The sequence below is a fragment of the Dendrobates tinctorius genome, unplaced genomic scaffold (genome assembly GCF_039654945.1).
Source record: "Dendrobates tinctorius isolate UK_male_01 unplaced genomic scaffold, ASM3965494v1 ptg000035l, whole genome shotgun sequence".
NCBI lineage: Eukaryota > Metazoa > Chordata > Amphibia > Anura > Dendrobatidae > Dendrobates > Dendrobates tinctorius.
This window is the reverse complement of record NW_027361703.1, coordinates 20,500,001-20,513,965: the sequence shown is the minus strand read 5'-3', so window position 1 is coordinate 20,513,965 and position 13,965 is coordinate 20,500,001. Positions and strand designations below refer to the sequence as shown.

The following is a 13,965-nucleotide window of genomic DNA, read 5'->3' as shown; positions in this document are numbered from 1 at the left end:
TTGCTCCAGTATAGAGATCTGTGATGTTCATTCTTACTGTCTTATTGTAATTCGCATTAAATGGGTTTTCACTTTGTAATTTATTTAAAATAATTTTGAAAAAGTTTTTGCAAGCACAAATAGCACTCACCCTTCCCAATTCTACTGTTGGCGCTCCTCCACTGTTCCAGTCTCTGTGAATTCACATTATGACTGCAAGGCACATCACTGCTGCATCCAATCAAAGTGATTGGCTGCAGCAGTGATGTTCACTGTAATGGTGACATTGGTATTGCTGTTTGATTCACCCTAATGTGCCATCCCCTGATGACGCTGATGTATCAGTGAAACATGTTGCGGGGACATGTACTGCATGTTTTAGTTTATATATTTAATATTTGTCTTAATATCAATTCATAGTACCTCAGGGTGTTATCTCCAATACAAGAAAATAAGCAACTGCTACTCAACAAGTACTAATTAACTAAATAATGACAAATAAGAATTATCTTCACTACAGTGGGTAAGGAAAGTATTTAGACCCCTTTAAATTTTTCACTCTTTGTTTCATTGCAGCCATTTGGTAAATTCAAAACAGTTCATTTTTTTCTCATTAATGTACACTCTGCACCCCAACTTGACTAAAAATCAAATGTAGACATTTTGCAAATGTATTAAAAAAGAAAAACTAAAATATCACATGGTCATAAGTATTCAGACCCTTTTCTCAGACACTGATATTTAAGCCACTTAATGTCCATTTCCTTGTGATCCTCCCTGAGATGATTCTACTCTTTCATTGGTGTCTAGCTGTGTTTAATTAAACGGATAGGACTTGATTTGTGAAGGCACACACCTGTCTATATAAGCTATATAATATGTCGCAGATTACAGTGCATGTCAGACCAAATGAGAATCATGACATTAAAGGAACTGGCCAAAGAGCTCAGAGACAGAATTGTGGCAAGGCACAGATTTGGCCAAGGTTACAAAAGAATTTCTGCAGTTCTCAAGGTTCCTAAGAGTCTTCCTAGACCTAGCTGTCCAGCCAAACTGAGCAATCGTGGGAGAAGACCCTTGGTGAGAGTGGTAAAGAAGAACCCCAAGATCATTGTGGCTGAGCTCCACAGATGCAGTAGGGAGATGGGAGAAAGTTCCACAAAGTCAACTATCACTGCAGCCCTCCAACACTTGGGCCTTTATGGCAGAGTGGCTCGACAGAAGCCTCTCCTCAAAGCCAGACATATGAAAGCCCACATAGAGTTTGCTAAAAAACACATGAAGGACTCCAAGACTATGGGAAATGAGATTCTCTGGTCTGATGAGTGAAGATAGAACTTTTTGGTGATAATTCTAAGCGGTATGTGTGGAGAAAACCAGGCACTGCTCATCACCTGCCCAATACAATCCCAACAGTGAAACATGGTGGTGGCAGCATCATGCTATGGGGATGTTTTTCAGCTTCAGGGACAGGATGACTGGTTGCAATTGAAGGAAACATGAATGCGGCCAAGTACAGAGATATCCTGGATGAAAACCTCTTCCAGGGTGCTCTGGACCTCAGACTTGGCCGAGGGTTCACCTTCCAACAAAACAATGACCGTAAGCACACAGCTAAAATAACAAATGAGTAGCTTCAGAACAACTTTGTGACCATTCTTGACTGGCCCAGCCAGAAGCCTGACCAAAACCCAATTGAGCATCTCTGGAGAGACCTGAAAATTGCTGTCAACCAACGTTCACCATCCAAAATGATGGAACTGGAGAGGATCTGCAGGGAAGAATGGCAGAGGGTTCCCAAAGCCATGTGTGAAAAACTTGTTGCATCATTCCCAAGAAGACTTAAGGCTGTACTAGCTCAAAGGGTGCTTATACTCCATACTGAGCAAAGGGTCTGAATACTTATGACCATGTGATATTTCAGTCTTTTTTAATAAATTTAAAAAAATTTCTACATTTCTGTTTTTTTCAGTCAAGATGGGTTGCAGTGTGTATATTGAGAAAAAAAATGAACTTTTTTGAATTTACCAAATTGCTGCAATGAAACAAAGAGTGAAAAATTTAAAGAAGTCTGAATACTTTCCGCACCCACTGTATTACCTCATTATATGAATGTTATAATCTAATGCAATAATGCCAAGAAACTAAAGTTAAAAGGCTAACAAGCTTTATGAAGGTAATCAGAATATAGAAATATGTTTAAAAACAGAAAATGCGCATTGGGTGTGGTGGGTGCCTGGATAACTTGACTCCCTAAGGTAGAGCTAGTTGTGTTGTATATTGTATCATGTAATTTTTAAACGACTCTATGGCAATACTGACACTTCACTGGATATGATTTGTATTATATTACTGTTATAGTAGAAAAAAGAAAAAGTTTATCAGCTCACTCATATTTGCTGTAGTTCCAAGTGCCTGATCCTGCACGGACTGGGCTGAGCAGCCTCGGAAGAGATAATCAGAAAACAGGTGAATTCCAGCAGGATCCACAGGAAATCCTGATTACTTAAAAAATAACTTTATTGATTATCATAAAATTATGAACAAATATGATGTTCAATGCAAAAATAGCACTAGCAGCACAACACATATAGCAGCATAATCCAATGCGTTTCGACTCTACAGTAGGTCTTAATCATGGTATCATGATTAAGACCTAGAGTCGAAACATGTTGGATTATGCTGCTCTATGTGTTGTGCTGCTAGTGCTATTTTTGCACTGAACATCATATTTGTTCATAATTTTATGATAATCAATAAAAGTTATTTTTTAAGTGATCAAGATTTCCTGTGGATCCTGCTGGAATTCACCTGTTTTCTGATTACTCTTATAGTGTTTGATGTTATGTCCATTTATTGTGTCTCATCTTTGGATAAACCAACAAGAGATCACATGTATAATACAATGTGTAAGACAATAGGAGTTTATTATCTTAATAATATACATACCTTAAGTGATACAAAATATACTAAGATCATATTGGTATTATAGCGGTTTTCCACATGTGCTTACATATGTAGTACAGTACTACACTAATAAATGATTAATATAATAGCATCTACTACAACTACGTGATCAGTATCCATTCTCCAGGTCCACCCAACCAAGGTTCTATCTGAGGTGTTTTTCTGTTTTTAAACATATTACTATATTCTGATTACCTTAATACAGCTTGTTACCCTTTTAACTTTGGTTTCTTGGCTTTTTTTGTTAGTATTTTTTTATTATCTGTCAATAAATGTATAGTTGTATTTATCTAATACAATAAAGGTCAAATGTAATTAAACTGATAGAGAGGGGAAACATGTAGTGTGGTCCAGCCCTTTAGTTTTATGTTCTATGTATTTCTTTTAGCTGAATGGAGCTGGTATACAATACCAAGCACACCCGTACACAGGTGGGGTACTGTTTTTAAAAGTTAAAGGGGTATTCCCATCTCCAAAACCCTATCCCAAAACTTAGTAGGTGTAATAGTAATAATTTTAGCAAATGCCTAAAATTAGAAAGGTAATATAGTTTTTCTGATTCGCTATATCACTTTCCTCATGTGCAGGAATTGCAGGACCTTAGGTATCCATGGTTACATCAACTAATAGTGACAGTTATCTAGTTGTAAGTGGTCATAACCATGGACAGCCAAGGTACTGCAATGCCTGTACATGTGGAAAGTGACATAGCGAATCAGAAAAACTATATTACTTTTCTAATTGGAGGTATTTGCTAACATTATTATTATTACACCTTCTACATATTGAGATAGGATCTTGGAGATGGGACTACCCCTTTAATAATTTTAAATTCCATACAACCCTTGTACATGAAATTGAAGACTTATCAAATTCTGTCTTGCTATGCAATGGGAGGAGCACTGGAAAGGTCTACAAGATTTAAGCTTGCTTGTTATGTAGGCACTGTGCAGCTAGCAAATAAGATAACTACAGCATGTATTTCCAATTAGTTTTCTATCTAACCATTAAAAGAGGTAAAAACAGCACATTTTAGAATTTAATCATTGCAGGAAATCATTACATCCATTTTAAAATTTAGTAAAAGTCAACTATTTGTTTGCCATGAGACCTCTCGTAAGATTCCAGTAGAGGAACATGTCAAAAGCTGAATTTTTTCCCATTTTCACATAGATTAATATTTATATTATTTCTACAGATGTAAACATATATTTAAAGATTATTCAACTTACTCAATGTTTATAATTAGACAAAGCATCAAAACATACAGCAGAAACAAAAAATGTTAGTAACTTAAAGTGTATACGTCTTTCAGCTATGTAACCCTTTAATCCAAAGCTTTTAGTGTCTATAAAAAGGTAGCCATACAGAGTAGTTAAACATCAGTAAAACTGGCTGATTTCAGTGTGATCAGGTAACCATCCATTGTGAGTGCATGAGAGTGTTGTGACTTGCCCCTGATGGCAGAAGTTGAACAAAAAAGATTTGGCCTATGTATTTGGAAATACATGGATCTCATACACATGGCTGAACCTGCTAATTTTGAACAGAATCCACAAACCATCTAGTTTGCATGAAAGAATAATTTGAGTTGAGAAGGATCTTATATGTTGGATGCTGGCTGAGCCAAGAGCGCATGTGTATGAAATGTTAGGCCACATCCACACATTGAGTATTTGGTGAGTTCTTTACCCCAGTATTCGTAAGCCAAAACCAGTGGAACGGTCAGAGGAAAAGCAAAATAGAAACACATCACCACTTCTGCGTTTTTCACCCACTCCTGGTTTTGGCTTACAAATACTGGGGTTAAAAACTCACCAAATACTCAATGTGTGCACATGGCCTTAGAATGAATATCTGTTAGGTGAACAGACAGATGTTTAGGCTTTGTTTACGATACGATACACTTTATTGATCCCGAGGGAAATTATGGTATCACAGCAGCATTACAAACAAAACATTAAGAACAGCATTACATAGAGTAATTACCAGACACAGATCTTGCACATGACTAACCACAATACGTAACAAGCAAAGGTACACAAATCTCTGATCATTTCCATTAGTGTGCCAGCCCTAGGTCATAGCCATCTTTCATCCTTAGTGAATTATTATACATCCCCATAGCAGTAGGCACAAACGATTTCCTGAATTTCTCCTTCTTGCACTTTAGTAGGATTAGACGGCTACTGAATGTGCTCTTCTGATTCAAGAGCAGCCCGTATAGTGGGTGTGTATTATAGCCCTACACTTCTTCTGAATCCTATCTTCCACTACCTCCTCAAAAGAGTCAAGATGGAGGCCAACAGCCGCACTTGCCTTCTTGATAAGTTTGTTGAGCTTATTAGCGTCAGCTACTCGCACAAAGCTGCCCCAGCAGATGATAGCAAAAAAGATGGCGCTCGCTACAACCGACTGGTAGAACACTTCTAGCATTTTACTGCACACATTGAACGACCTGAGCTTCCGCAGAAAGTACAGTCTGCTCATTCCCTTCTTATGAACCTTCTCTGTATGACACCTCCAATCAAGTTTGCTGTAAAGGTGAACCCCCAAACATTTGTAGCTCTCAACCCTCTCCACCTCCTGACCAGCAATAGTGATCGGTAAGTAATCTTCCTTTCTCCTTCTATAACTCACCACCATCTCCTTGGTTTTTACATGTTGCATTTTGCTGTGTTTTTTTTCTGCAGGCAAAACCTGTTAGAAGCTGCTAAAATAAAAGCAGGTTTTGCTGTGTTTTTTTGTTGCATATTTGATGCATTTTTTCCGTGTTCTTTTATTGTCTCTTGTGCATGCTGATAAAATTTAGAACCCCCCCAAAAATGTTGCAACTATCCTTAAGGTTTTTTGCTGCATTTTTTACTTACTCATTTATACTGGTGAAAAAACGCTGCAAAAAAAGCTGAAAAAATGCTGAAAGAAGTGACAGTGTCAGGAAACATAAACCAATGTGTGTGCATGAGATTTTTGAAATCTCATAGACTTTTCTGGTACTGTAAAATGCAGTGTAAAATTTGCATAAAAAAAGCAGCAAAAACGAACCGTGTGAATATAGCCCTAATGTGCCTAATATGTATTGTCACTTTTACTTCTATGGCACAGAAACATCAGGATTAGGCAGCTATGATGCCAATGAGCATCACAACAGCACAAATTTAAGATACCATAGGGAGGTCATGCTGTTTTCATTTTTTAGAATAAAAATATGGCTATTATATGACTATTGTATATATAAAAGGACAATGGTATTTTATAATCTAAGTATGTTCTGGTCATTTAATAAAGTACACAATTTCTACTATATCTTCTCAAAAAAAATACTGGAATCAGAAGTTTGAAGTAACATAATAAGTCCTTCTGTGCAGCATGATATAGTCAAATAGCAAACTGAATTGTTATACCGGCGTATCAAGAAATGTTGATAACTTTGATAACTTTATTGAATTTATTTGAAAAAACTGTTTTAACAAGATAATGACCAAGCACCATAAATTTATGCCACTTAGTCTCAGGGCTTTAACACCACTCCATTAAGAATATGGTGGGGGAGTTAAAAGATCTTGCAGTTTAGCAGGAGCAATCTGGTTCCTGACTGTCAGACAACCAGGGACCCATGGGAGAAGGCAGAAGTAGTTTATTACCACTTTTGTATTTTTTGCTTGCTGCATAGTGCTCAATGAGGACTATGCATTGAAAAGATACATTGGCATTGCCAGGTCTCTGCATTGGCAAAGTAGTAGCGCTGCCGCATAGCTTGGCCACTAACACCTTTCAAGAAAGGGACTGATTTCCCCTGAAACTAGGGCTTCTATTGATGTCCCAGTTACAGTGGGTAATAAAGAAGAGTAAAAAGTGCTCAGTTGAAAGCTTTAATGATCTCTTGGGGAAGGCAAATTATGAAAAAAACAAATATTTCTAAATCATAAAAAAGTTATGAAAATAATTATTCCCCTATACAAAAAAATGAAAAAAATCATGTTTTTCTCATATAAAATGCATTTTGTACCTACATTTAAATAGAAAATCCTACATATAGTAGCTATCCACACAATTGTAATAACCTAGAGAATTCATGCAACAGGTTATTTAGTGGGAAACAACGCAACTGTCGAGTTGAATTACTGTAAGATGAAGGCCACATTCATGATGCTTTCCCAAGAGACTAATGGTCGCAGTATTTACACTATTGACTTTTACAGTAGTTTTACTCCATTTAAGACCAGACAGCCAAGTATTGTACAATAGAATTACTATGGCGAGAATTTAACTACACTTTATTTTCAACATAGTGCTAAATACAGACATTTTATCCGCATACACTAAATCATCATGTCTGCATTTACAAACTGCATGAAAAGCTTGTTATAGATGATGGCTGATATTTGGAAAACAAGACAGCAATAAAAGTCCAACTTACAATTGGTTGCCTAGCAATGGTTGTGCGCAATAATGCCAAAAATGAAGCCTCTGTTTACAGCACTGTTTGTTCATATCCCAGTCAGATGAGAGAACACAGCAGAGTGCTGGACATATCTATTCCACTAATTTATTAGATTTAACACTGCGTTGCTCACATGACAAGCAAGGAGATAGATGGGATTGTTTGGACGCATTTGCTTTGACCTTTACTAATTACAGTTAAAAACTTCGGATTTCAAAACACTTGCAGACACTTCTAAAATTACCAAAAGATGTTAGACATGTGGAATGATCTTCCTGTAGACAGAAAGAAAATAGCATAAAAATGAATATTTTAACACACTCTGCTACTCTATGTAGCAATTCAAGATGGAATGACCGCTCAAATTTGGCCCTATAAAGTATAATAGAAATAAATTACCCGGAATTTTAATCAATTTCATTGGATCCATACCACAACCCAACTGATATTCTGTAAGGCTGAGTTCACACGTGGCGTTTTTTTCGCGTTTCCGCGGCAGTTTTAACCGAGCGATTTTGATGCGAAAACGCGAAAAATAAGCATCCCATGCATTCCTATGGGATTCCGCAATGCTGTGCTAATGCTGCGGTTTTTACCGCGGCGGAATCGCTTTGCGGTAAAAACCGCAGCATGCTCATTAATTTGCGGAATCGCTGCGATCCCGCACCCATAGGAATGCATTGTTCCGCTTATTTCCCGCATGTGGCTGTGCACACCATGCGGAAAGTAAGCAGAACATTTGCGGATGGTACCCACTGTCCGGAGGAGAGGAGACTGTCCTCCGGGCTTTGGGTACCATATCCCTGTAAAAAATAGAATTTAAAATAAAAAATATTGTTATTCTTACCTTCCGACGTCCCGCGCAGCCTTCCCGCCTCTCTCCACGCTTCCGTTCCCAGTAATCCTTTGCGAAAACGCCCGCGATGACGTCCGTTCTCGCGGGATCGTGAAGTCTCGCGGTCATTCGCGTGAATTACCGTGAGACGTCGCGATCCCGCGAGAACAGACACCATCGCGGGCATTTTTGCAAAGGATTACTGGGAACGGCTGCGCAGGACGCCGGAAGGTAAGAATAACACCATTTTTTATTTTTTTTTACATTCTATCTTTTACTACCGATGCCGCATAGGCGGCCTCAGTAGTAAAAAGTTGGTCACACTCGTCAAACACTGTGTTTGACGAGTGTGACCAACCTGTCAATCAGTTCTCCAAGCGATGCTTCAGATCGCTTGGAAAACGCTAGCATTTTGCAAGCTAATTACACTTACAAATTGCTAGTTTTTCCGCGGGAAAATCGCAGGAATTTAAAATGCGATTTTCCCGCGGACTGGAATTCCGGAATTCTCGCGGTAATTTCCGCAAGAGTTCCGGTACGTGTGCACTTAGCCTAATGCATAAACAAATGACCCCAAACCTCGAAGAACTTAGGTGACGTTGTAAACAAGAGTCGACCAAAATCCCTCCAGAATAATGCAAGTTTCATAAAAGCTATACAAAAATGATTACTTAAGTTATTACTGCTCACTTTTACAAACTATTGATTTCCAAGGTGTACTTACATTTTCACACATTGCTTCTGCATTTTTGGCCTAATTTTTTGCTAAATAAATAATGACATGGTAAATTGTTACATGTTTTTAATCCAATATTGTATTTGTCAAATTTTAAGACCTTCTAATGACCAGATTTTTTTGTTATTGTGTCCTGATGAATGAAACTATAAAACTCAAAGAGGGTATGCTTAGTTTTCTCATGAATGTAGATACTGTATATCTGCTATTGGGAAAATCAGTGTTATATCACCCAAAAGTAATATTATATATATATATGAAAAGCCATACCATATGCATGTGGTTTACATTATTACAGTCATTAGAAAGGACTTATTTTAAATGACTGTTGTAATCCCATAATAAGCAGTTTGATTCATAATTTCAGTTGTAATCCTATAGAAGTGATATTCAGTTGTAAAAATATATCTTTAAGATACTTTATCACCTACCCACTGGGTAAGAGATAGATATCCGATTGCTGGGATTCCCACAGACCACAAGTTTGTCAGTCAAGCGTTTGTGGTGCTGGTCAATTCAAAGTTTATGGGACTGACAGAGTCAGCCATTTGCAGTGTCTGGCTACATCCATAAACCCTTTGTATGTCATTCTAGCTGTTTAAATACTTAGCATTGGCTAAATATATATATACACACACATACACACACACACAGTGGGGAAAAAAGTATTTAGTCAGCCACCAATTGTGCAAGTTCTCCCACTTAAAAAGATGAGAGAGACCTGTAATTGACATCATAGGTAGACCACAACTGTGAGGGTCAAAATAAGAAAAATCCAGAAAATCACCTTTTCCGACTTGACAAGATTTATTTTTCAAATTATGGTGGAAAATAAGTATTTGGTCATCTAAAAACATGCAAGATTTCTGGCTCTCACAGACCTGTAACTTCTTCTTTAAGAGGCTCCTCTGTCCTCCACTAATTACCTGTAGTAATGGTAACTGTTTGAACTTGTTATCAGTATAAAAGACACCTGTCCACAACCTCAAACAGTCACACTCCAAACTCCACTATGGTGAAGACCAAAGAGCTGCTGAAGGACACCAGAAACAAAATTGTAGCCCTGCACCAGGCTGGGAAGACTGATGAAACCAAAGTAGAACTGTTTGGTACAAACAAAACTCATCATGTTTGGAGGAGACCGAATGCTGAGTTGCATCCAAAGAACACCATACCTACTGTGAAGCATGGAGGAGGCAACATCATGCTTTAGGGCTGTTTCTCTGCAAAGGGACCAGGCTGACTTATCCGTGTACATGAAATAATGAATGGGGCCATGTAACATGAGATTTTGAAGCAAACCTCTTTCCATCAGCAAGGACATTGAAGATGAAACATGGATGGTTCTTTCAGCATGGTAATGATCCCAAGCCCACTGCCAGGGCAACAAAGGAGTGACTTCATAAGAAGCATATGAAGGTCCTGGAGTGGCCTAGCCAGTCTTCAGATCTCAGCCCCATAGAAAGCCTTTGGAGGTATTTGAAAGTCCATGTTGCCCAGCGACAGGCCCAAAACATCACTGCTCTAGAGGACATCTGCGTGGAGGAATGAGCCAACATACCACCAACAGTGTGTGCCAAACTTGTGAAGACTTACACAAAACATTTGACCTCTGTCATTGCCAATAAAGGATACATAACAAAATATTGAGATGAACTTTTGTTAATGACCAAACACTTATTTTCCACCATAATTTGAGAAATAAATTTTGCCAAATCAGACAAGGTGATTTTCTGGATTTTTTTCTCATTTTGACTCTCATAGTTGTGGTCTACCTATGACGTAAATTACAGGCTTTGTAAGTGGGAGAGCTTGCACAATTGGTGGCTGACTAAAAGTTTTTTTCCCCTCTGTATGTATATCTATATATATATATATATATATATATATATGGTAAAAATTAAGAGACCACTGCTCCACTGCAAAATTTTCTGTTTTTCTGAGCTTTGTCTTTATAGTTATATCTTTGAGTAAAATGTAAATTGCTCTTTTATTCTATAGACTACTGACTTCATGTCTTCAAATTTCCAAGCACTATATTTTGTATTTATTTTCAGAAAAGGAGAAATGGTCAAAATAACAAAAAATACAGTGCATGCACACCTCACATAATACTAAGAAAACAAGTTCATAATCATTTAGAAACAACAATACTAATGTTTTAACTCAGGAAGAGTTCAGAAATCAATATTTTGTGGAATAACCATGATTTTTATTAAGTGTTCATGCATCTTGGCATACGTTCCACTAGTCTTTAAAACTGCTTTTGGGTGACCTTACGCCACTCCTGGTAAAAAAATTTAAGAAGTTCTTCTTTGTTTGATGGCTTGTGACTATCCATCTTCCGATTGATTACATTCCAGAGGTTTTCAATGGGGTTCAGGTCTGGAGATTTGGCTGGCCATGACAGGGATTTGATGTGATGGTCCTTGATCCACACATTGATTGCCCTAGCTATGTGGCATGGTGCTTTGTCCTACTGAAAAAAAAGTCCTCAGAGTTGGGGAACATTGCCTGAGCAGAAGGAATCAACTGTTTTTACAGGATAACCTTATATGCGTCTTGATTCATACATCCTTCGCAAAGATTAACCTGCCCAATGCCAGTCTTGCTGAAGTATCCCCAGATCATTACCAATCCTCCACCAAATTTCACAGTGGGTGCAAGACACTGTGGCTTGTACGCCTCTCCAGGTCTCCGTCTAACCTTTTGACAACCAGGTGTTGGACAAAGCAGAAAATTACACACATCAGAGAAGATTACCTTACTCCAGTCCTCTATGGTCCAATCCTTATGGTATTTGGCAAACTTCAGCCTGGCTCTCCTTTGCTTCTCATTGATGAAAGGCTTTTTCTAGCTTTACATGACTTGAGCCCTGGCTCTAGGAGCCTGTTATGAACTTTTCTTGCTGTGCAATTAACCCCAGCTGCCTTTTGCCATTTCTTTTGTAGGTCACTTCATGTCATCCTGCAGTTGCTGAGTGACATTCGAATAAGATGATGGTCATCCCGGTCAGTGGAGAGTTGTTTTCGCCATCTGCCGGTCTGCAGCTTTGTTGTCTCCAATGTCTGCTGCTTGCCCTTGTTGTAATGGACTGCAATCTTAGAAATTTTAAGAATGTAGGCAACATGATGCTCACTGCATCCCTCTGCTAGTAAAGCCAGAATTGAGCCCTTCTTTTCCTCAATCAAGACTTTTCTTTTCAACTTCTTTGGCATGGTTAAAAGTTATTTTTTCATTGCTATTACTTTTGGGATATTACTAGCACTTGTTTTGCCATCGAGCTTGTCCTATTGCAAGAGGATTGTGACCATCACAGCAGGGTTTTCTTTTATACTTTCCTTCGTTAAATAAGATTTGGTTTAGGTGATCACCAAATCGGAAGCACATTAAGTAGAATGAGGTGTACTCTGGTTGGAATTTAACTGACACTGGAATGGAATGGCTGTCAGACATGTAGAGAAGCTGATTTTTATAAAACTGTGCAGTGGTCTCTTAATTTTTGCAAGAGCTGTGTGTGTATATATATATAAAATATATATATATAGCAATATATATATTGTTTCTGAATTTCTTGGCAATATATAAATACAGGGTGGGCCATTTATGTGGATACACCTACATAGAATGGGAATGGTTTATGACCCAGATCGGCAAGTTGAATTTGCAGAATGGGCGAAACAAAAATTGGAACAGGACCCTCAGTTTACAGAGAACATTATGTTCAGTAATGAGGCAAACTTTTTTGGGTGGGCCATTCATATGGATACATCTAAATAAAATGGGAATGGTGACAGTTTTCTTGAGTAGGGTGTCTTGCATTGAAATCTGCTGCAATGACCCGGCTACTGTGTTCACCAGACATCAAAACAATTTCTATCTGCTCCTCACATGTTAACCTCTGCGATATGTCAATGGCTGTAAACAAAGAAAAACTTGTAAATAACTCATGAAAGAATAAAGTTACATTAAAACCAAGCACACCATTGTTTTTCTTGTGAAATTCTCAATAAGTTTGATGTGTCACATGACCCTCTCCTAATTGAAAAAAATGAAGTTGGATCCAAAATGGCTGACTTCAAAATGGCTGCCATGGTCACCACCCATCTTGAAAAGTTTTCCCCCTCCCATATACTAATGTGCCACAAACAGGAAGTTGATATCACCAACCATTCCCATTTTATTTAGGTGTATCCACATAAATGCCCCACCCTGTATATGTAAATATATGTTGCTGTAATAATTGGAGCTTATTGTAGAATATAACTATGTATAGGGAATATAAGAAAAAATAGGGCAGCATAGCTAATAGCAACTCACTGAATTCCAGATTTTCTTTTTCGTGGACCTTTTCTACCATAAAGCAAGCAATCCGATGAGTTGCCATCTACAGCTTGTTTCTAATTTTCTTTTGTATGACTATTTTTCACTAGTTTTGCCATAGACCACAAGTCATGTTCCATATTTATGAATGCATTCCACTCCAAAACCCATAGTTCTGGTAATTTTGTTTTATTATAAAGAAAAAAGACAAACTAATAGCCACACATTACACTATATATCATCCAAAAATCATATGTTATGACAGGTTAGATGAGTAATATATAGAGATGAGTGAACCCAAACTTAAAGATTCAGTTTTTGTACCGGGACAGTTATTGTCTAGTGCTAAACACTGAAGATGGACTTCTCCTGGTTGTCGATTGTAATGTTCGGAGTTCCAGGGGAAGTCTGGGGATGGGAGAGAGGATTTTTCCAGCTCAAAAGTTTGGGTCCCTGTCCGAAGATACAGGAGGTTTGGGATATGCTTCTTCATCATCTCACTAACACCTTCAACATTCGCTTTACATTATCTCCGGAATGGGCGCTATTTAATATTCTCCCATGGGATCAACTATTTGGACTCTCTGCTCAGCAATGACGTGTTTCAACTATTTGGGTGGCGGCTACCCTCAAGAGTATTCTGCATTTGTGGGCACAAGACGCAACCCCTTCACAAAATCT

At 38.0% G+C, this 13,965-nt stretch overlaps 1 protein-coding gene across 19 annotated transcripts in view; it reads right to left on the bottom strand.

Annotated features, from left to right (window-relative positions):
- The window catches only part of FOXP2 (forkhead box P2), a 461,404-nt gene that overhangs the window by 163,139 nt on the left and 284,300 nt on the right, over window positions 1–13,965 (bottom strand). The window lies entirely within an intron of this gene.